This window comes from Felis catus, chromosome B1, assembly GCF_018350175.1.
Source record: "Felis catus isolate Fca126 chromosome B1, F.catus_Fca126_mat1.0, whole genome shotgun sequence".
Classification (NCBI taxonomy): Eukaryota; Metazoa; Chordata; class Mammalia; order Carnivora; family Felidae; genus Felis; species Felis catus.
The window spans coordinates 88,785,753-88,806,327 of NC_058371.1; positions in this window are offsets into that span (position 1 = coordinate 88,785,753).

Genomic DNA, 20,575 nt, shown 5'->3' on the forward strand with positions numbered 1-20,575 from the left:
TTTTATTTTTTTTGGGGGGGGAGAGAGAGACAGAATGCAAGCAGGGGAGGGGTACAGAGAGAGGGGTACACAGAATCCATAGCAGGCTCCAGGCTCTGTGCTGCCAGTACAGAGCCCAACGTGGGGCTCGAACTCATGAACCATGAGATCATGACCTGAGCTGAAGTCAGACCCTTAACTGACTGAGCCACCCAGGGGCCCCCAAATATTTGATTTTCAACTGTATACTCACTGCTTGCTCAAGGCTCACACTTCAGTTTTCTTTACATTATCATTTAAAATGTGCATTAGTGCTTTATTAATGGTTTTAATTTCTTGACAATCCATCTCGATATTATTGGACCTTCAGGCATATTGCATTTTCTTCTGTTAAATGAAAAATGTAATAAATAATCTTTTACAGAAAAATGTTGTATAAGGCTAAGTTTTTTTTCCTGTGAACATTTTAAAGTTTTTGATTTATATTACAAATTGCCTGTGTGGAATTTCAGTCAAATTACAACTCACAGATTAAAATTTATATAATTTCTATGCCTGGAAATTTGTTCAACAAAGCAAAAGTGATATAGTTTCAATTTGCATTTAAAAAAAAATACTACTGGTTTGAATAGTTTCCCTTACATTTTATATGCACAGGACAGCCAAAAACGTCTGCCATTTTTAGGACAGAGAATAAAAGCAGGGTCAGGGTGCACAGTTATGAATTATACTTAAACCAATGCTAATTATGAGTTAATTTCTGCTTCACGGACCTCTTAACTTACTAAAATACTTTATTTATATTAATGTGATATTGTGTTCTGCCAAAATTAATTGTTGTAATGTTCTGATTTTGCTTGGCAATTTCATATTTCCTGTTTCCAATTATTTGAATTGGTAACATAATATATTGTTTGTTCTATATTCTTTTTTTAATTTTTTTAATGTTTATTTATTTTTGAGACAGAGAGAGAGAGAGAGAGAGAGAGAGAGAGAGAGTGTGTGTGTGTGTGTGTGTGAGTGCGGGAGGGGCAGGGAGAGAGGGAGATACAGAATCAGAAGCAGACTCCAGGCTCTGAGCCTGATGCGGGGCTCGAACTTACGAACCATGAGATCATGACCTGAGCCAAAGTCAGATGCTCAACCGACTGAGCCACCCAGGCACCCCTGTTTTATATTCCTAAAGAGAACAAAACCTAAAAGATGTACAGTTGATCATCTCAATACCCATTTCTTCATTACTACGACACAGTTCATCATAGACTCTGCCATGTAAAGCATAGAAAACTTAGCAGCAGATCCAGGACCCTGTCCCACCCCGCCAAATCCAAGCAGACATGACAAGATTCCAACCTCCACTCCAGGACTCAGCTTCAGCTTTGTGCTCTGGGGATCAGGCTTCCTTGATGGTGACCTGAGGGCTACTGTAAAGCCTGTCCTGAGTTGCAGTGATCCCTCACTTGTAGTGACTTGTGCATTCTCACAGAGCTATAGTAGACTCAGTACTGGGCTACCTAGAGGTTTCTTCCCTCTCTTTCCTAATTCACTTTCCCTCCTTCTATATCTCTTGCTACTTTGAGTTCATATTCCCAATTGGTTTTAAGGTTTACAGAGTCTATTTTTAAAGGTCCTTGTGCTACAGTACTTGGTCACATCATAATTACTCCTTTGCATATTCCTCAATTCTTTTTCTTCTTTAAGATCATCACCCTAAATTGACAAAATTACAACCCCAGTTAGATCCAATTCTATGTATTCTAAATCTGCACTTGTGCCATTGAATATGGTGAATAAATGTAGTAAACAAACTTAATTTTTAATTGAAAATTTAAATTTAATTGCAAATATATGCCCGTGAACCTCATTAGGAGTCACAAACCTTATCTTTGGATCTGTTACCACCAATTAGTAGGATGGCCCTGTCTAAATTCCATCCCCCCACATATATACCAAATCCCACCCTATTAATTTACTTACTTATAGACATTGCTTCAGCAAACCTCTCTTTATTTCCTACATTATCATTGTTTTTTTCATGTCTCTTCTGATGTTTTACATCAGCATGCAAACTTAATATTTTAGGTCTTACCTTAAAGCAATAGACATAAAAAATACTTATCTGACCCTGTTTACTCTCTAGATATGATCTTGTTTTCTTCTCTTTCAATGGGAAAGTCTCAAAATAACTATCTCAAGTTCCTCTTCTTCCATACTTTCTTTTATACATTCCAATCAGGGTATATCCTTCACCATTTAACTGAAATTGGTCTTGACTAGATCAGGGATGACTTGAAATTGCTAACTCTAGTAAGTAAGCAGTTATGTATCATCATCTTTCTTGATTTAAGAACAGCAGTGGCTTCCTTGTTCTTGATATTTTTTTTTGTTTTTGTTTTTGTTTTTTAACTTGGTTTCCAGAACATCAAACTCGTTTTCATTCTAGCTCACTGACTGCTCTGCCTTAGTCTTTTTTGTTTCTTCCTTTACTCTATCCCTGCAAAGTCTAAGTTAACATCATAAATCCCCAAAACTCAGTCATTAACTCTTTTTCCTCTTTGAACTGTACTCATTCATTTCCTTGATTTTTTTAATCTAGTCAATTGTTGCAATAAATTCTGTTTGGTGATGAAACTGCAATTTATAACCCCCCACGTTCCCTATTTGTTAATGTAACTTTCTCAACCATGTCCTGTTGGTCATCTGATAGATTACTCACTGTGTCCAAAATTGAACTCTTGTTCTTTACCTTGAAACCAGCTTCATCCATATCCTTTTCCATATCTATTGATGATAAGTCCATCAGTTCAGTTGTTTAATTCAAAAACCTTGGAGTCTTTCTTTTCTCTCTTTTTTTTATACCCCATATGAAGTGAGGCAAATTCTTGTTGATTCTTGTTATTCACAGTAATATGTTCTATAAATTTGCCCAAAGCATCAGATTATCAAATACTGAACCATTGCTTCTAGAGGAAGTACAGAGTTAAGTTTCTGTAAGGCTCTGGTCCCAATATTTTGGTCCACTGATCAATAAATAATCTTGTTTTATGTGCATTTTTGTTTAAAGGTATCTTTAGTATATGTTGTTGATTTATTAACATTGAACTCAGACTAACAACACACACACACACACACACACACACACACACAATCATACCTGAACAAAGATAAGCTAACACTCCTGAAGGTAGATCACAGCCTTCTTGCACTTAGGAACATTACACAGCACTTCAGTACTACGTGTGGGAGCCATTTTAACAGCAAGACCAGTAACAGAAGGCACAAAAATGTGCAAACCATAGCACTAAACAGACGATGGAAAGGTTTGTTTATAGCATGATAGTTAAAGCAAGAAAGTAGAGTGTCATTCTGTTTGACCTTAGCAGGAAACCTGCTCATTTGGCAACTCAAAATTTTCATGGCTCTGCCCATGTCCACAAATGATCTCAAAAGCACTTCCAGCATTGATTTGAAGGTTGCAAGCAAATTTTAGTGAGTAGGCATATTTGTAAATATGTGATCTGTGAATTATGAAGATAGACTATATTTTGAAATGGCGCTTTCCCAAAGTAACTAGAATTTGAGTATTTATTGCCAGTCCAAATTATAATCATCCCCTGTATTATTCAAATAGCATCCTTTGCTGTTCTCCCTGCTTCTATCCTTGTTTCTATGTTGTCTACTGTCATCACAGCCCTATTTGTAAAGTACCCCTAAGGAAGGAAGGAAGGAAGGAAGGAAGGAAGGAAGGAAGGAAGGAAGGAAGAAAGAGGGGGAGGAGAGAGGGAGGGAGAGAGGGAAGGAAAGATGGAAGGAAGGAAGGAAGGAACAAATGAAGGAATGAGGGAAATAAGGAATGAAGGAAGGGAAAGATCATTATAGTAGAGGATCTTAGATTATGAGTCACTTCAATTTCAGAGATGCTAAAAGTTGGGGAAAATGTGTTTCTTAAGAACTGATGAAATACAGTATATTCTACTTATTTATATGCTTAAATACAACAAAATCTAAAGAATATACAGTAGATAATACGAATCTGCAATGCATTTTTCATCAAGGTACCATTGTAATTCCTTTTGATCATTGTGACTAAAGAAAGCATGGCACTTCCCCCGTGGCATTGCCATATGATGTCCACATCTTGTTTTAATGCTCTGTGTACCAGCTGTCTGCTTTTTCTTATGTTCTTACCAGAGTGTAGAATTTAGGTATTTATCAATTGCCTCCAGAAAAACAACTGTTTTTTTTTTCATCCATATGCTTTGAAATGCTGCTGTCTGTGCCTATGTCTGACTCTAGTTTTTATCTATCTGATGTAAGGATTCTGTGTCTTTTTTTTCCCTTTACAGAAAGAATTCTATACAGAAAGAATTCTCTTTACAGAAAGAATTGTTGGTATCTATAAAAGGTTTTTTAAAACTCTTTTTTTGAGGAAAAGTACTTGCTGCTTAATTAGGATTCAGTAGTGTGTATCACCAAAATAAAATTCTGTTTAATACCTTTTGTAACAGTAGGTTCTGGATTACATGCTGTCAAAAACTTGTTGGCCAAATATTGTATGTATTGTACCTTTACACTTCACTGCTAAGACTACCTGAGTTATGACAAAACTCATGTATATAATTTACATGTAATCATTTAATGAAACCAGATTTCATTTTTAGTGCCAGTTTATGTCAAGTCAAATATTACTTTCAATTTCATCCCCTAATCTCTATGAGGTTTGAGCTATGATTAACTCCAAATTGATATTTTTAATGAAGGCAAATTAGTCTTTAGAGGTTGACATGTATAGCCTCAAAAATGGGTTTCTACTGAATGCAAAAGGCAGAGGACAAATCGTGGTAATGATAAATCAATCCATAGAAATACAATTCCAAGTCTATTAAAATCAACAGTAACCTATTTAAATTTAAAGAGAGGTTAATAGACTTCTGGTCTAGAGATTACCTCTTTCAGAAAAAAAATGCAATTTTATGGTCATTTTATGACAGAAGTTGAATCCAACCTGACTGAATGTATTTTCTCTCTTTCTTTTGTTTTCTCCTTCCCTTTTTGCCCTCCTTTCTTTCTTCATTTCTTCCTTCCTTCTCTCTTTATTTTTTGTTTGTTGTTTTTTTATACATAGTGATTAAACACACACACTCTAGAAACAGAGAGCTTTGGTTACATTCTGCTATAAATACTTCCTATTTGATCTTGGACTAATTGTTAATTTTTCTGTACCTCATTTTCCTAATATTCTGTTTAATAGTGACAATAATTTCTTCAAGAGTTTGTTAGGGGCAGCTGGGTGACACTCAGTCAGTTAAGTGTCTGACTTCAATTCAGGTCATGATCTTGTAGTTGGTGACTTTGAGTCCTGCGTTGGGCTCTGCTGACAGCTTGGAGCCTGGAACCTGCTTCAGATTCTGTCTCCCTCTCTTTCTCTGCCCTGCTTCTGCTCATGCTCTGTCTCTCTCTCTCTCTTTCAAAAATAAATAAATATTTAAAAAATTAAAAGAAAGAGAATTTCCAGCATTAATGCAAGTAAAGAGCAGAGCACAATTCTTGGTACATAACAACTTTCCAGTTAATGGTAATTAAAACATTTATCACAATTAGATGGTATGTGGATATTTGCATACATTTTCTCAGTTGCTTGTTGACTATTTTAGGTGGTGTAGTAATTGCTATATATTAAACATCTCATATTGCTTCAATTTACTCAATGCCTTTTGTTTAAATTAAAAATATATATATTTAACTCAAATCTCCTCTAAAACTTATACTGAAAAAATGAAATAGGCAAAAGTAATATAGTTTTCAGTTTTATTGACTCATTATATATTAAAATAATAAAAAGTGTTAAATACTTCCTTTTTTAAAACATAATTTATTGTCAAGTTAGCTAACGTACGGTGTATACAGTGTGCTCTTGACTTCTGGAGTAGATTCCTATAATTCATCACTTACATACAACACCCAGTGCTCATCCCAACAAGTGCCCTCCTCAATGCCCATCACACATTTTCCCCTCTCCCCTGCACCCCCACATCAACCCTCAATTAGTTCTCTATATTTAAGTGTCTTTTACGGTTTATTTCCCTCTCTGTTTGAAACTATCTTTTCCCCTTTCCCTTCCCCCATGGCCTTCTGTTTAGTTTTTTGAATTCCACCTATGAGTGAGAACATATGATATCTGTCTTTTCTCTGAACGACTTTTTTTAGTTAGCATGATACCCTCCAGTTCCATCCACGTTGTTGCAAATGGCAAGATTTCATTCTTTTTCATTGCCAAGTAGTATTCCATTTTATATATAAACCACATCTTCTTTATCCATTCATCAATTGATGGACATTTAGGCTCTTTCCGTAATTTGGCTATTGTTGAAAGTGGTGTTATAAACATTGGGGTACATATGCCCCTATGAATCAGCACTCCTGTATCCTCTGGAAAATTCCTAGTAGTGCTATTGCTGGGTCATAGGGTAATTCCATTTTTAATTTCTTTAGAAACCTCCATAGTGTTCTCTGGAGCTGCTGCACCAGTGTGCTTTCCCACCAACAGTGCAAGAGGATTCCTGTTTCTCCACATCCTTGCCAACATCTCTTGCTTCCTGAGTTGTTACTTTTAGCCACTCTGACTGGTGTGAGGTGGTATCTCAGAGGGGCTTTGATTTGTATTTCCCTGATGATGAGCAATGTTGAGCGTCTTTTCATGTGTCTGTTGGCCATCTGGATGCATTCTTTGGAAAAGTGTCTATTCATGTCTTCTGCCCATTTCTTCACAGGATTATTTGTTTTTTGGGTGTTGAGTTTGGTAAGTTCTTTATAGATTTTGGATACTAACCCTTTATTCCATATGTCATTAGCAAATATCTGCTCCCATTCTGCCTGTTGCCTTTTAGTTTTGTTGATTGTTTCCTTTGCAGTGTAGAAGGTTTTTATCTTGATTGATAAGTTCCCAATAGTTCATTTTTGCTTCTATTTCCCTTGCCTTCAGAGATGTGTCCAGTAAGAAGGTGCCGTGACTGAGGTCAGAGAGGTTGTTCCCCATTTTCTCCTCCAGGGTTTTGATGGTTTTGTGTCTCACATTTAGGTCTTTCATCCATTGAGTTTATTTTTATGTATGATCTAAGAAAGTAATCCAGGTTCATTTTTCTGCATGTTGCTGTCCAGTTCCAACAACCATTTGCTAGAGACTGTCTTTTTTCCATTGGATACTCTTTCCTGCTTTGTCAAAGATTAGTTGGGCAGTACATTTGTGGGTCCAGTTCTGGGTTCTCTAGTCTATTCCATTGGTCTATGTGTCTATTTTTTATTTTTTATATTTATTTTTTAATATTTATTTATTTTTGAGATAGAAAGAGAGACAGAGCATGAGCAGGGGAGGGCAGAGAGAGAGAGAGGGAGACACAGAATATGAAGCAGGCTCCAGGCTCTGAGCTGTCAGTGCAGAGCCCAACACAGGGCTCAAACCCACAAACCATAAGGCTATGACCTGAGCTGAAGTCAGATCCTTAATGGACCGAGCCACCCAGGCTCCACTATGTGCCTATTTTTATTCATATTCCATACTATCTTAATGATTACAGCTTTGTAGTAGAGGCTGAAGTCCAGGATTGTGATGCCTCCCTCTTTGGTTTTCTTTTTCAACATTACTTTGGCTATCCAGGGTCTTTTGTGATTCAATACAAACTTTAGGATTGTTTGTTCTAGCTCTGAGAAGAATGCCAGTGCAATTTTTATTGGGATTGCATTGAATGTGCAGATTGCTTTGGGTACTATTGACATGTTAACAATATTTATTCTTCCAAACCATGACCATGAAATATTTTTGCATTTCTTTGTGTCTTCAATTTCTTTCATAAGTTTTCTATAGTGTTCAGCATATAGATCTTTTACATCTTTGGTTAGGTTTATTCCTGGGTTTTTTATGATTCTTGGTGCAGTTTTAAATATGGGATAAATTTCTTGATTTCTCTTTCTATTGCTTCATTATTGGTGTATAAAAATGCAACCAATTTCTACACATTGATTTTGTATCCTGCAACTTTGCTGAATTCATATATCAGTGCTAGCAGTTTTTCAGTGGAGTCTCTCAGGTTTTCCATGTAGAGAATCATGTCATCTGAGAAAAGTGAAAGTTTGACTTCTTTGCCAATTTTCATGACTTTTATTTAATTTTGTTATTTGATTGCTGAGACTAGGTCTTCCAACACTGTGTTAAACAACAATGGTGAGAATGGACATCCCTGAAATATTCCTGATCTCAGGGGGAAAGCTCTCAGTTTTTCCCCATTGAGGATGATATTAGCTGTGGGTTTTTCATATATAGCTTCTATGATGTTAAGGTATGTTCCTTCTATCCTGATTTTTTGAGCATTTATATTAAGAAAGGATGCTGTATTCTGTCAAATGCTCTTTCTGCTTCTATTAACAGGATCATATGGTTCTTATCCTTTATTCTATTAATGTGATGTATCACACTGATTGATTTGTGAATATCGAACCAGTCCTGCAGCCCAAGAATGAATCCCACTTGATCATGGAGAATAATCCTTTTAACATACTTTGAAATCGATCTGCTAGTATCTTGTTGAGAATTTTTGTACCTACTATTTTTTTTTCTGGATTCTATATTATTTATTTCTACTCTAATTTTTATTATTCCTCTTCTGCTGCAGGCTTTGGAGTTTCTTTGCTGTTATGCCTCTTGCTCCTTTAGGTATGAGGTTAGGGTTTGTATTTGGGATTTTTCTTATTTCTTGAGATAGGCCTGGATTGCAATGCATTTTCCTCTTAGGACTGCCTTTGCTGCATCCAAAAGGGTTTGGACTGCCATGTTTTCATTTTCATTTTCTTTCATGTATTTTTAAATTTCTTCTTTAATTGCCTGGTTGGCCCATTCATTCTGTAGTAGGATGTTCTTTAACCTTCATGCATTAGGAGTCTTTCAAAATGTTTTCTTGTGGTTGATTTCAAGTTTCACAGCATTGTGATCTGAAAATATGCACGGTATGCATATTTATTTTTTATTTTTATTGAGGACTGTATTGTGACGCAGGATGTGGTCTATCTTGGAAAATGTTCCATGTGCACTGGAGAAGAATGTATATTCTGCTGCTTTTGGATGAAAAGTTCTGAATATATCTGTCAAGTCCATCTGGTCCAGTGTATCATTCAAGGCATTGTTTCTTTATTGAGTTTCTGCCTATATTATCTGTCCATTGCTGCAGTGGAGTATTAAAATCCCCCGCAGTTACCATATTCTTATCAATAAAATTCCTTATGTTTATGATTGATTTATATATTTGGGTCTCATCAAGTTGGGGACATAAATATTTACAATTGTTAGCTCTTCTTGACAGATAGACCCCATAATTACGATATAATGCCCTTCTTCACCTTTTGTTACATACTTTAGTTTAAAATCTAGTTTGTCTGATGTAAGTGTGACTATTCCAGCTTTCTTTTGACATCCAGTAGCATGATAGATGGTTCTCCATCCCCTCACTTTCAATCTGAAGATGTCTTCAGGTCTAAAATGAGTCTCTTGTTGAAAGCATATAGATGATTTATTTTTAATCCATTCTGATATTCTATGTCTTTTGAATTGGGCATTTAGTCCATTTACATTCAGAGTTATTACTGAAAGGGATGGATTTAGTGTCATTGTGTTATCTGCAGGTTTCAACTTATGGTGATATCTCTGGTCCTTTTTAGTCTTTGCAGCATTCCACTCAGAGTCCCCCTTAGGATCTCTTGAAGGGATGGTTTAGTAGTCATGAACCCCTTCAATTTTTGTTTGTCTGGGAAAGGCTTTATCTCTCCTTCTATTCTGAATGGCAGTCTTGCTGGATAAAGGATTCTTGGCTGCATATTTTTCCTACTAAGCACATTGAATATTTCCTGCCACTCCCTTCTGGCCTGCCAAGTTTCAGTGGATTGGTCTGCTACTACCCTTATGTGTCTTCCCTTGAAGGTTAAGGCCTGTTTGTCCCTAGCTGCTTTCAGAATGCTCTCTTTAACTTTGTCTTTGCCAGTTTCACTATGATATGTCAGGGTGAAGACCTATACTTGTTGAATCTGAAGGGAGTTATTTATGTCTCCTGGATTTGGATGTCTACTTCCTTCCCCAGATTAAGAAAGTTCTCAACTATACTTTCTTAAGGAAATCTTCTGCCCCTTTCTCTCTCTTCTTCTGGAACTCCTATGATACAGATATTATTATGTTTCATTGTATCAGTTAGTTCTCTAATTCTCCCCTTGTGGTCTAATATTTTCTTATCTATCTTTTTCTCAGCTTCATCATTTTCCATAACTTTACCTTCTATTTCATTTAGCCTCCACCCTGTTTCCTCTATCCTTGCTGTCACTGCATCTAGTTTACTTGGCACTTCACTTACAACATTTCTTAATTCATGGTGACTATTTCTTAGTTCCTTGATCTCTGCAGCAATAGATTCTCTGCTGTCTTCTATGCTTTTTTCAAGCTCAATATTAATCTTATGACTATTATGCTAAAAGCTTGATCAGATATATTGTTTATATTTGTTTTGAGCAATTCTCTGGCTACAATTTCTTCTTGGAATTTCTTTTGGGGAGAATTTTTCTGTTTCATCACTTTTGCTAGTTTTCTATCCTTTGTGGGTTTTTATAGCTTGTTATGTGTCCTGCATCTGTGAGCACTACTTTATTATAAAGGGGTCATACACTGTCTATGGCCTGGCGCTTCAGGAGGTGTTTTTGGAGTGTGCTGTGTGCTTTCTGTTATTGTGACTCTGGTTGCTTTTTTTCCCTACTCATAGTGGTGGTTTGGACCTTCCATCAGGTGTGCTTTGATTTGTTCATTGAAGTCATCCTGTAAAAAAATTTAAAAGGGGAGGTGATGGAAGAAACCTTATCCCATACAAAGAGAGAAATGACAAGGGGAGGAAAAAAGAAAGGAAAAAAAATGACCAGTCAGAGAATCAGAGAAACTATATGGCTTAATTCAGACAGAGAGTGAGAGAGAGGAAAATAAAGAAGGAGATACAGAAGAGGTGTAAAAAGAATAGACTGAAAATGTCTGCTTAAACAAGCCAACAACCAGAATAGAGAAGGGAAGAAATAAAATGAAGAAAAGAAAAAAATATATGTGTGTATGCATGTGTGTGTGTGTGTGTGTGTGTGTGTGTGTGTTGACCAAGAATCAAATCAGAAAATGCAAAACTGTGGGACTGATATCTGATGGTACCTTGGGACCAATGACTGTGCTTGTCTGGAGGAGAGGCCATCTGGTTCTGTCAGTGTCAATCTTGCTCTGTTATATATGCAGTTACCAGGCATGGAGGGGTGTGGTGTGGTGTAGGTGGGTCCTGCCTACACTGTGGGCCAATTGTCAATTTCCCGAAGTCCCATCTTGTTGGTGATGGGGAGACAAATGGTAACACCTAAGTCTCTCCTCTCTGGTTCCCTGGACCACTCTGTTTAGGCCATCCTCACAGTGCCCTGAGGGCATGAGCAGACCACTTTGTCCTACTACACAATCTCTGGGATTCAAACGCTGATATGTTAAAGGATCCCTTTGTGTGCACCCTGGTGCTGGGGTAACACCACTCCACCCAGCTGACAAAAGGCCCCTTGTGGGTGCCGGCAGGGTCTTTTGTCCTTGAAGCCCGCTATATACCTTTGTCCCACAAGGGAGGGGACTACTCTCTCTGTGCCTCTGAGCTCACTACCAAGCCCAGGGCTTGCTCCCCTCCTCTCCAGGTAGATGCACAGGGCAGCAGGCCCCAGTCTGGAGAAAATCCTGTAATCCTGGATGGTGTTAGAAATTGGTTCTTTCTCTGTTTTTTCCATTCACTGGTCTGTGGTTTTTCTCTTGTCCAAATACAATCCTACACTTCCACAGCCTCTCTTTCTCTTCCTTTCGTCTCTGCACAGAAGGGGATCCCTCCCTTCTGTGGCTACACTGCCCATTTTATGTCTCCCAATTCTCACTCATGCATCTATGTCCTGCCAAGTTGTCCCCATGGACCCTTGGTGGTGTTTCTATCACTCTGTGGCCTGGATTCCTGGAATTCCCAAATTTACTGGCCCCAATACTGCTGTGCTTGAGGGACAAGGGAACTTTGGGTCTCCCACTTCTCTGACATGTTGGATTCTCCCTAAATACTTCCAATATGCCAGAAACTATGCTAAGTGCTTTAAATGTTTTTTTAAATAAAATTAAATTAAACACACTGTTGAAGGATATATAAGTGTTCTGCAAACTCTTTTTTCTAAATAAGTTTATGTGCCTTCTTGCCTTTAAATATATAAATATTTCAAAAATCGACCACTCTCCACTTCCAATTTTTCTTCAGCATATTTCATTACATTATATATGTTTAAATTCAAAAATAAGTTTCTCAAATACATTTAGTTGACAGGAGTTCTTTCGAAATATAATTTTGTACAGTATTCCAAAAGAGGCAAAAGAATAATTGTCAGTTATCCTTAAATAACTAGATTATATTTACTGTGCTCTTACTATGTGTCAGGAACTCTACTAAAAGTTTTGCCCATTCTTTCTTCTCCATTCCTGCCAAAGTTCTATGAAGTAAGTCTTGTTGTTTCCATTAGGTAAAGGAAAGAAGTTCAAAGAATTTGCATGGAGTAATGTTCCCAAAAGTTGCCTAACTTGAAATTGTACCAGGTATTTGATTTTAAAATCCATGATCTTAAGCATGATGTATACCATCAGCCTGAGTTCCCCAGAAAGCAGAGCCTAAGACAAAACTACATATTACTAATTTACTAGGAAGCATGAGACAACATTCTAGGTTGTGCATGATTTAGAGAGCAGGCAATTCTAATACACCTGCAGCATTGGGGAAGCCAAGAGATGCAAATCAGTGGTCAAAATGAAAGGCATGGAGCAAGGAGTGATTGTCTGTGAAACCTGTCAAGCCACACAAGGCTGCTGCAGTGGTGGCTGGAGTGATAGCAGTATCCAATGGCTCAAAGTCGTATGTAATACATGTCTGATATGCCCGCTTTCTCTTTCACTGATGGTGATCATAGTCTAAGAGCTGAGAAACCTTAATCATCTACCATGTAGGCTGGATGATGACCAACATAAATAACAACAGTGAAATCCATACACAACAACAACAAAAAAAAGAGAAGTATGTTTCCAACGTTCATAACTGGCAATAGAAAAATACCTTCCATAATTCAGATCTTCTGAAAATGACAGAAAATATTATCTGGATCTTCCATTGAAGACCATAATCTTATAGAAAAAGTTATCAAGATCAAATTATAAAATATTTACAATTTAAACTTCCTCTGTGTTCTAAGAAAAATGGTCAACAGTGACAATATAAGCTAATTTATTCAATTCATACTTTTTCTGTTGGTAACTAAACAAAATGGAAAATCTAAAAAAGAGACGGGATGAAGATATGTATCTCTTTCTGATACTGTTGGTTCTTCTTTTTTTTCCCCCCGTTTTTAACAAATGTAGTAGAAAGGAGGGAACCAAAATCAAAGTTTAAAAAGTGAACTTAGACATACTTCCCTGCTTAATTTTCTTACAATTAGTAATATAGTGAGAAAATATAAATTGTCTATGAATCTAAGAAATATAAATATACAGTGATCTCTCACCTTATGTTAAGCCACTGGAGAATCTTCAAAAATTTTAGTTATAATATACATCTGCAGATATATAGAGTTATTACATGAGGATGTTATTTATCAGTTATTTTATGGTTATGCTTTAGTGATCAGGTATTTCATTAATTAGTTGCACACAAATGATTTCTTCTTTTTTTATGTGTACAAGAGTTTGCTTTCCAAATTACTGAATCAGAATTTTTCTCTTAAACTTATGTTGAACGTTTTTGGCAATGAATTATGTCATTTTATTTTATTATTACAACCCACAGGTGTTACTTTGTATTTTCCATATTACACTCACGACATTTCTGAGTACTATTAAAATGTAGTTCTGTAAATGATTATCTAACTCCTGTAAGTTAAATTATTACATAGTAAAGGTTAGTCAATTAAATATTCATATTAAAGGTAGAAACATAAAGCAATAGTATGAATTTAATGAGATGATCTATAATGTTAGTAAAATAGTTGACTTCTAATTTTTGTACTTCCAAATAATTTATATTGTTGATCATTCTTAGTAAATAGGATTTTCCGGTTTTATTAAATTTTATTCAGAAATTCTTAGGAATGCTGCATTAAGTTATTTGATTTATTATATTATTTTATTTACTCTATAGCATAACACTTTATACTAGTTAATAACATTTTAGAGTGGAGGAATCTGAGGTTCAAAAAACTTCACTAACATTTACAGAGTTACTTAGTTAATAAATGGTGGACTAGGATCTTCCAATTCCAAATGCATTATCAATTTCACTGAATCACAAGCTAAAATTAAGCAGGGATTATATGGTAGGTTTCTATGAAACAAGTTGTTTTATTCTCCTTGAAGTTATTCATTTTTAGCAAGTAAAACAGATGAACCCAGAGAAACAATGATCACAACAAAAGCCCAGTCTATGGTCCCAAAAGGAGACATACCTGGATTGGGTGGATTAAAGAAGGCATGCTGGGGGAGATAGATTAGAAACAACTAAGAAGTTGGTAAACCAGTAGAAAAGAAGAAGAGTGGGTGGAGGATTAAAAACAACACAAAGAACAATATACTTTAAAGGGGAAAGGAAGAGGATGTGTGTACTCACCTTCAGATAAGGGAGAACAAGATCTTTCAAGTAGAGAAGTGACCTATCGGATCTGCACATCTCTAAAACCCAGGAATGGAGGAAAGACTGTTGATAGTTTAAAGGAGAGTAATGATGCAAAACACTCCCATAGTAGGGATGGCATAAAAGTAGGATAAAAAGTATATGCATCTAGGCCTATGATTTAGATCTTGCTAGACTGAGTATAATAACACACACACACATATATTAGGCATAACATTTGATCCTTATGAGATAGTTTTAATACACTTTCCCTCAGTGGAAAACTGACGTACCACAAGTTTAAGTGATTTGCCAAAGGTACGTGGGGTTAATGACGGAGACAGAAATTCTAACTCAGGAGGCTGGCTCCAGAGTCTGTGATCTCAACCCTATGCTTCTATGCTTCTTCGGATGGTTGGTTGCTTGGGGATAGCTGTATTGCACCCAGGAAGTCACAGTTTCTTTGTACCTTGGTTGCACTGAAAGTAAAAGTGGGTGTACATGACCAGTCCACTTATTAAGATTGGAGGAATAAATTATAATCAAAATTAGGCTTTACAAATAAAGAGATGGCATACTAATGTACTGCTTTATTTAATCATTTAAAAGAACATTTCAAGCACCAACTAACTACTGATTCATCAATCTCAAGCTCTACTCTTTTCTTCATTCTAGGAAGCTGTTCTTTCCCTCTTTGCTACCAAATATCCCTTTAAAGGATTCTTTAGTAACTCAATTGTAAACTTCCTTTATAATATGTACTTTTTATAGGCAAGTTCTGATTAATTGTAATTCCCTTAAAACCTTAAAATCATGAGGCGCCTGGGTTGCTCAGTTGGATAAGCGTCCAACTTTGGCTCAGGTCACCATCTCACGGCTCCTGAGTTCAAGCTCCACATCAGGCTTCGTGCTGACAGCTCAGAGCCTAGAGCCTGCTTCAGATTCTGTATCTCCCTCTCTCTCTGCCCCTCCCCTGCTCATGTTCTGTCTATATCTCCTTCAAAAATAAATAAACATTAAAATTTTTTTAACTTTAAAATCAAATTGTTGTCATTGAGATCCTTAAGTAGATATCTAATACATATTTGTTGGTAGAAAAATTCTAAATTTTTTTTTCTATCAAGAGTGTAATTTACTGTATAAAGGAGGGAAATATCTGGAGCAGCACTAGTCACGTAAGGAAATTCTTTCTGTTCATGATATGCTAGTAGTTGATAAATGGTACTGGCGGCTATTATTCTAACAGTGTTTGTGATTACCCATCCAGCTTTTATGAATGTATGTGTGTATCTAAACTATGTGTCTATGTATAGGACAGAAAGTACATAAAGAAAGTAAATAATAAATCATTTAAAAAAGATTTAAAAGTTTAAAAAGAAGCTGATACTTTCTGTTCAAGTCACATTCTCTCACACACGTGGACACACTCATGCACACATGAGCACATACACATACATGATATTTTACGTGGAAAATAAATTATCCATATTAGTAGGTAATAAGAAAGTTTTCATAATTTCTTTATATAGAATTCAACTCAACTTGAATGAGCCAAGAAAAACACAGCCTAACACATGTGAGAAAAAATTGTGCGAGGCATTTTTTCTAATGAATCTTAAAACCCAGAGCGTATGGATAAAGAGTATGGCGGTATGATATTTGGTCCTGTGTCTGTCACTGGGGAGAACAAATATGAAATTACTTTAGAGCAACAAGACTGGAAGACTTTCCCCATCCCTCCTTGGCACAGACCAGGGGTGGTGACAGCTTCTGCTCACGGTTAATGTTCTAGTCCCAGAAATGTAGAGAGCTCCCCTTGTAATCATTACTTTCTGCAGGACTCAGAGCTGTCCTAAGTTCCAAGCCAACTACACTGATTCATGCACACACAAAACATGTCTAAAATGTTTATTACACAAATTATGGAATTCAGGAAAAGCATTTCTTTAGAACCAATTAATAAAAATTAGACATATTATGTAAATTTTGTATATTACTGTACTTATTATGAAAATGTTGGTGTATTACTCTATTCCCCATCATGAAGTTAAGCACCATAAATAATAGACTTATTGCAACGAAGAATTCTTCACTCATTCTACAGAGAATATTTTCCAGTAATCTTACTCATCAGATGTCTGATTAAAACTAGCAAGAGTATAATCAGCCAAAATCTTGAATCAATTACAGGTGCAACATTGCTATGTTCTCCCAGTGCATGCATAAAACTGCCATTTAACACTGGTAACATCTGAAGTCTTTGGCAAAGCAAGCTGCTTTTAAAAGTAAAAAAAAAATTGCCTTTAGTATTCTTCCTAGTAATTTGTGTAAAATCAAATTCATACAACTTAAGCATGTGACATTTTTCTGAACAACTTAATTAAATTATTATGAAATAAATTTAATATAAGCAAATGTAATTCCAAGAGACATTTTCAATAAGACACATGGATATACTTGATTTTGTCATTCATAATATGTTTCTTGATTAAAATGAATTACAGAAGTTTATCATGGCATGATATACATTTTCATACTACTCATTAGGGCTAAATATGGTTTATAGATTTTAGATAAGTTAAAACTTGAGAAATTTCATCTTGAATCACAAGAGTCTCAATAAATTTGAAGATTCTGGGGACGTTAACTGATAAATTATTTTAACTTTCTATTAATTACTTTAAGCTCCAAGGACTTAAAGGTAATCATCTGAGAAATCAGAATCACTTTTTTGGTATTTTTTAATTCTTTGTGATACTAAGATAAATACATAAAGTATGTTAACCTCCTTCATTTTTGAAACAAAATGATACTAAATTATGGCACTGCTTTTATATTTTTCTTTCCAGAGTCAACTCAGTTCAGTACAACAAATATTTATTTAGTATATTAGCATATTTATAACCCAGGGACCTTTACTTAAAGGAGAAGTTCATAAATCCCTTGAGGTGGGAAGCATGTGTGTGAGTCAGGTATTACAACACTGTGCACAATATCGCGTTGTCAATGTCAGGTTGACGTGCAGCTGCACGATGCAGACAGGTAAACACCACATGCACACAAACTCATACACAGTGACAGCAGCAGTAACATATACTGCAAGTATTATAAAAATAACCTTATTTCACTTATTCTGTAAGTTATTTTAAACCAAGCTATTGCCAGGGCCACAAATTAGATATATATTATTTTCACATATTTTTATCTTTTCAAACTTGTATCTTCTGCTGGAACATGGTATAGTGTTAATAAAATAATAAATACATGATGCATAAATATTGTGTTTTCTCATCAAATTTATTGAACTCAGGACTCTGGTTTTGAGAGTATAGATGTTTTCATCTATCACTGCAAGTTTTTTTTTTAATTTCTTTTAATGTTTATTTTTGAGGGAGAGAGACAGAGCATGAGTGGGGAAGGAACAGAGACAGAGGGGGTCACAGAATCCCAAGCAGTCTCCAGGCTCTAAGCTGTCAGCACAGAGCTCAACGGGGGCATGAACCCAGGAACCTTGAGTTCATGACCTGAGCTGAAGTCAGATACTTACCCGACTGAGCCACCCAGGTGCCCCTCTCACTGAATGTTTTTACCATGTTTCCAATGGAAGACAACTCAGAAACGAGCTCTCTCATTTTTGACATCTTTTAACAAATTCATAATATATTTCTAGTTTCACAATTAAAAATGTTTTCATGTTTTATTTATATCTGAGAGGGAGCACGCAAGTAGAGGAGGGGAAGAGAGAGAAGGAGACAGAAAATCTGAAGTGGGTTCTGCGCTGACAGCAGAGAGCCCAGTGCGGACTGGAACTCATGAACGGCAAGATCAGAGCCAAAGTCAGACACTAGTTTCACATTTTTATTGCCTGTGAGAAGTCAGAGTGCACGATTTAAAATCAAAACTTAGAAACTGTGAATGTATCCTAATGGCGCACGGAAAATCTGTTCCCTCATTTTGTAAATGTTGTATCACAGAAAATTTTTAATTACCAACTCCTTTTACAAAAGTACTTTTACAAAATATCCTGAATAGAATGTCTTTTGGCAAATACTTCATTTTTTTTTAAATTTTTTTTTCAACGTTTTTTATTTATTTTTGGGACAGAGACAGAGGATGAACGGGGGAGGGGCAGAGAGAGAGGGAGACACAGAATCGGAAACAGGCTCCAGGCTCTGAGCCATCAGCCCAGAGCCTGGCGCGGGGCTCGAACTCACAGACCGTGAGATCGTGACCTGGCTGAAGTCGGACGCTTAACCGACTGCGCCACCCAGGCGCCCCAATACTTCATTTTTATATGGAAAGAATACATTGTTTCCAGATAGTTCTGAATTTGTATCTCTAACCAATCAGCCAGTTATGCTTGTTGTCTTGGCATAGTTACTGATAGCAACCGGTTTCACTCTGAAAAGTGTGAAACTGTATATAAATTATACAGTTACCTTACATACATACACTGCATGAAAAGCAGTGCATGGCTATTGCCCTGGTGTAGACATGGGGAGGACAATAGCAAGCCCAGAGAGGGGACTCTTTAGAAGATTTTAGTGGTCATGAAAAATTTCTGTGAAGTGATGTTACCTTGCTGTTTCTTAAATCAACATGATATTGATAGCAGAGGAAAGAAGTCAAGAGTCATTTAGGCATTAAGTGAGAAAAAGTTGTTCAAACGACCACTTGGCAAGAAATAGGAATACACACTGGGAGCAGGGCAAAATAAAACTTGAAATTTCCCAAAGCCAGATAATAAAGTGTGCTTATCTGAGCAATGTATATGGTGTCCTGAAAGTTATAAGAAGGCATTGGAACATTTTAGTCAGGATTGCAGGTGTAGACAGTATGCCCCATTGGTTCCATTTCCAAAACCCCTCTGATTATGTATCTCCATCTCGTGCCAATAAAACCTGAGCCCCAGCCATACCTTCACTGTCACCTAGGCCACCGCAGCAGCCTCTGACCCGGCCTTCTTCCTTCCACTCTGGCCCCACAGGGCAGCCTGAGGCCTGGCTATAACATACAAGCAGTTGTTCCCCTGTCCAAACATTCTGATAGTTTACCATTACAGTTCAAAGAAAATATTAACTCTTAACTGTCCCTACATGATCTGCCCCTTGTCAGCCTCTCCAACTTCATCTTTTCTCCTTCACTTTCCTCATAGCATCTAGACTACATGAATTACCTCATTTATAAAGTGTATTTAGTAATTTCTTGTCACAAAAAGCCTCTAAGAGAAGAATCTTACGTCATTCCTGATAGTAGCTCTGATGTGTAAAACATGGGAATGTAATAAAAATCCGATAAACTGAAGGTGTTGGATTCAGTGTTGAGTTTCACAAATGATGGCCACTTTAATAATGAAAGAAGATTGTTAACCGTACTTTAAAAAAACTTTCTGGGATTCCTGGGTTGCTCAGTTGGTTAAAAATCTGACTTTGGCTCAGGTCATGATCTCACGGTTCGTGAGTTTCAGCCCTGCATTGGGCTTTCTGCTATCAGCACACAGCCAGCTTCAAAGCCTCTGTCTCCCTCTCTCTCTCTACCCCTCCTTCACCTCTCTGCCCCTCCAACACACACACACTCTCTCTCTCTCAAAGATAAATAAACATTAAAAAAAAAAAAAGCAAAAAGAAATTTTAAAAAATTTCTGTTTTCTTTTTTTTTTTTTTTTGAGTTTTTAAGTTTATTTATTTATTTTGAGATAGAGAATGAGCAAGGGAGGGGCTGAAAGAAAGAATCCCAAGCAGGCTCTGCACTGCCAGTGTGGAGTCCAGTGCAGGGTTCGAACTCACCAACCTTGACATCATGACCTGAGCCAAAATCAAGAGTCAGACTCTTAACTGACTGAGCCACCCAGGCGCCCCTCTGTTTTCTTTAACATTTAT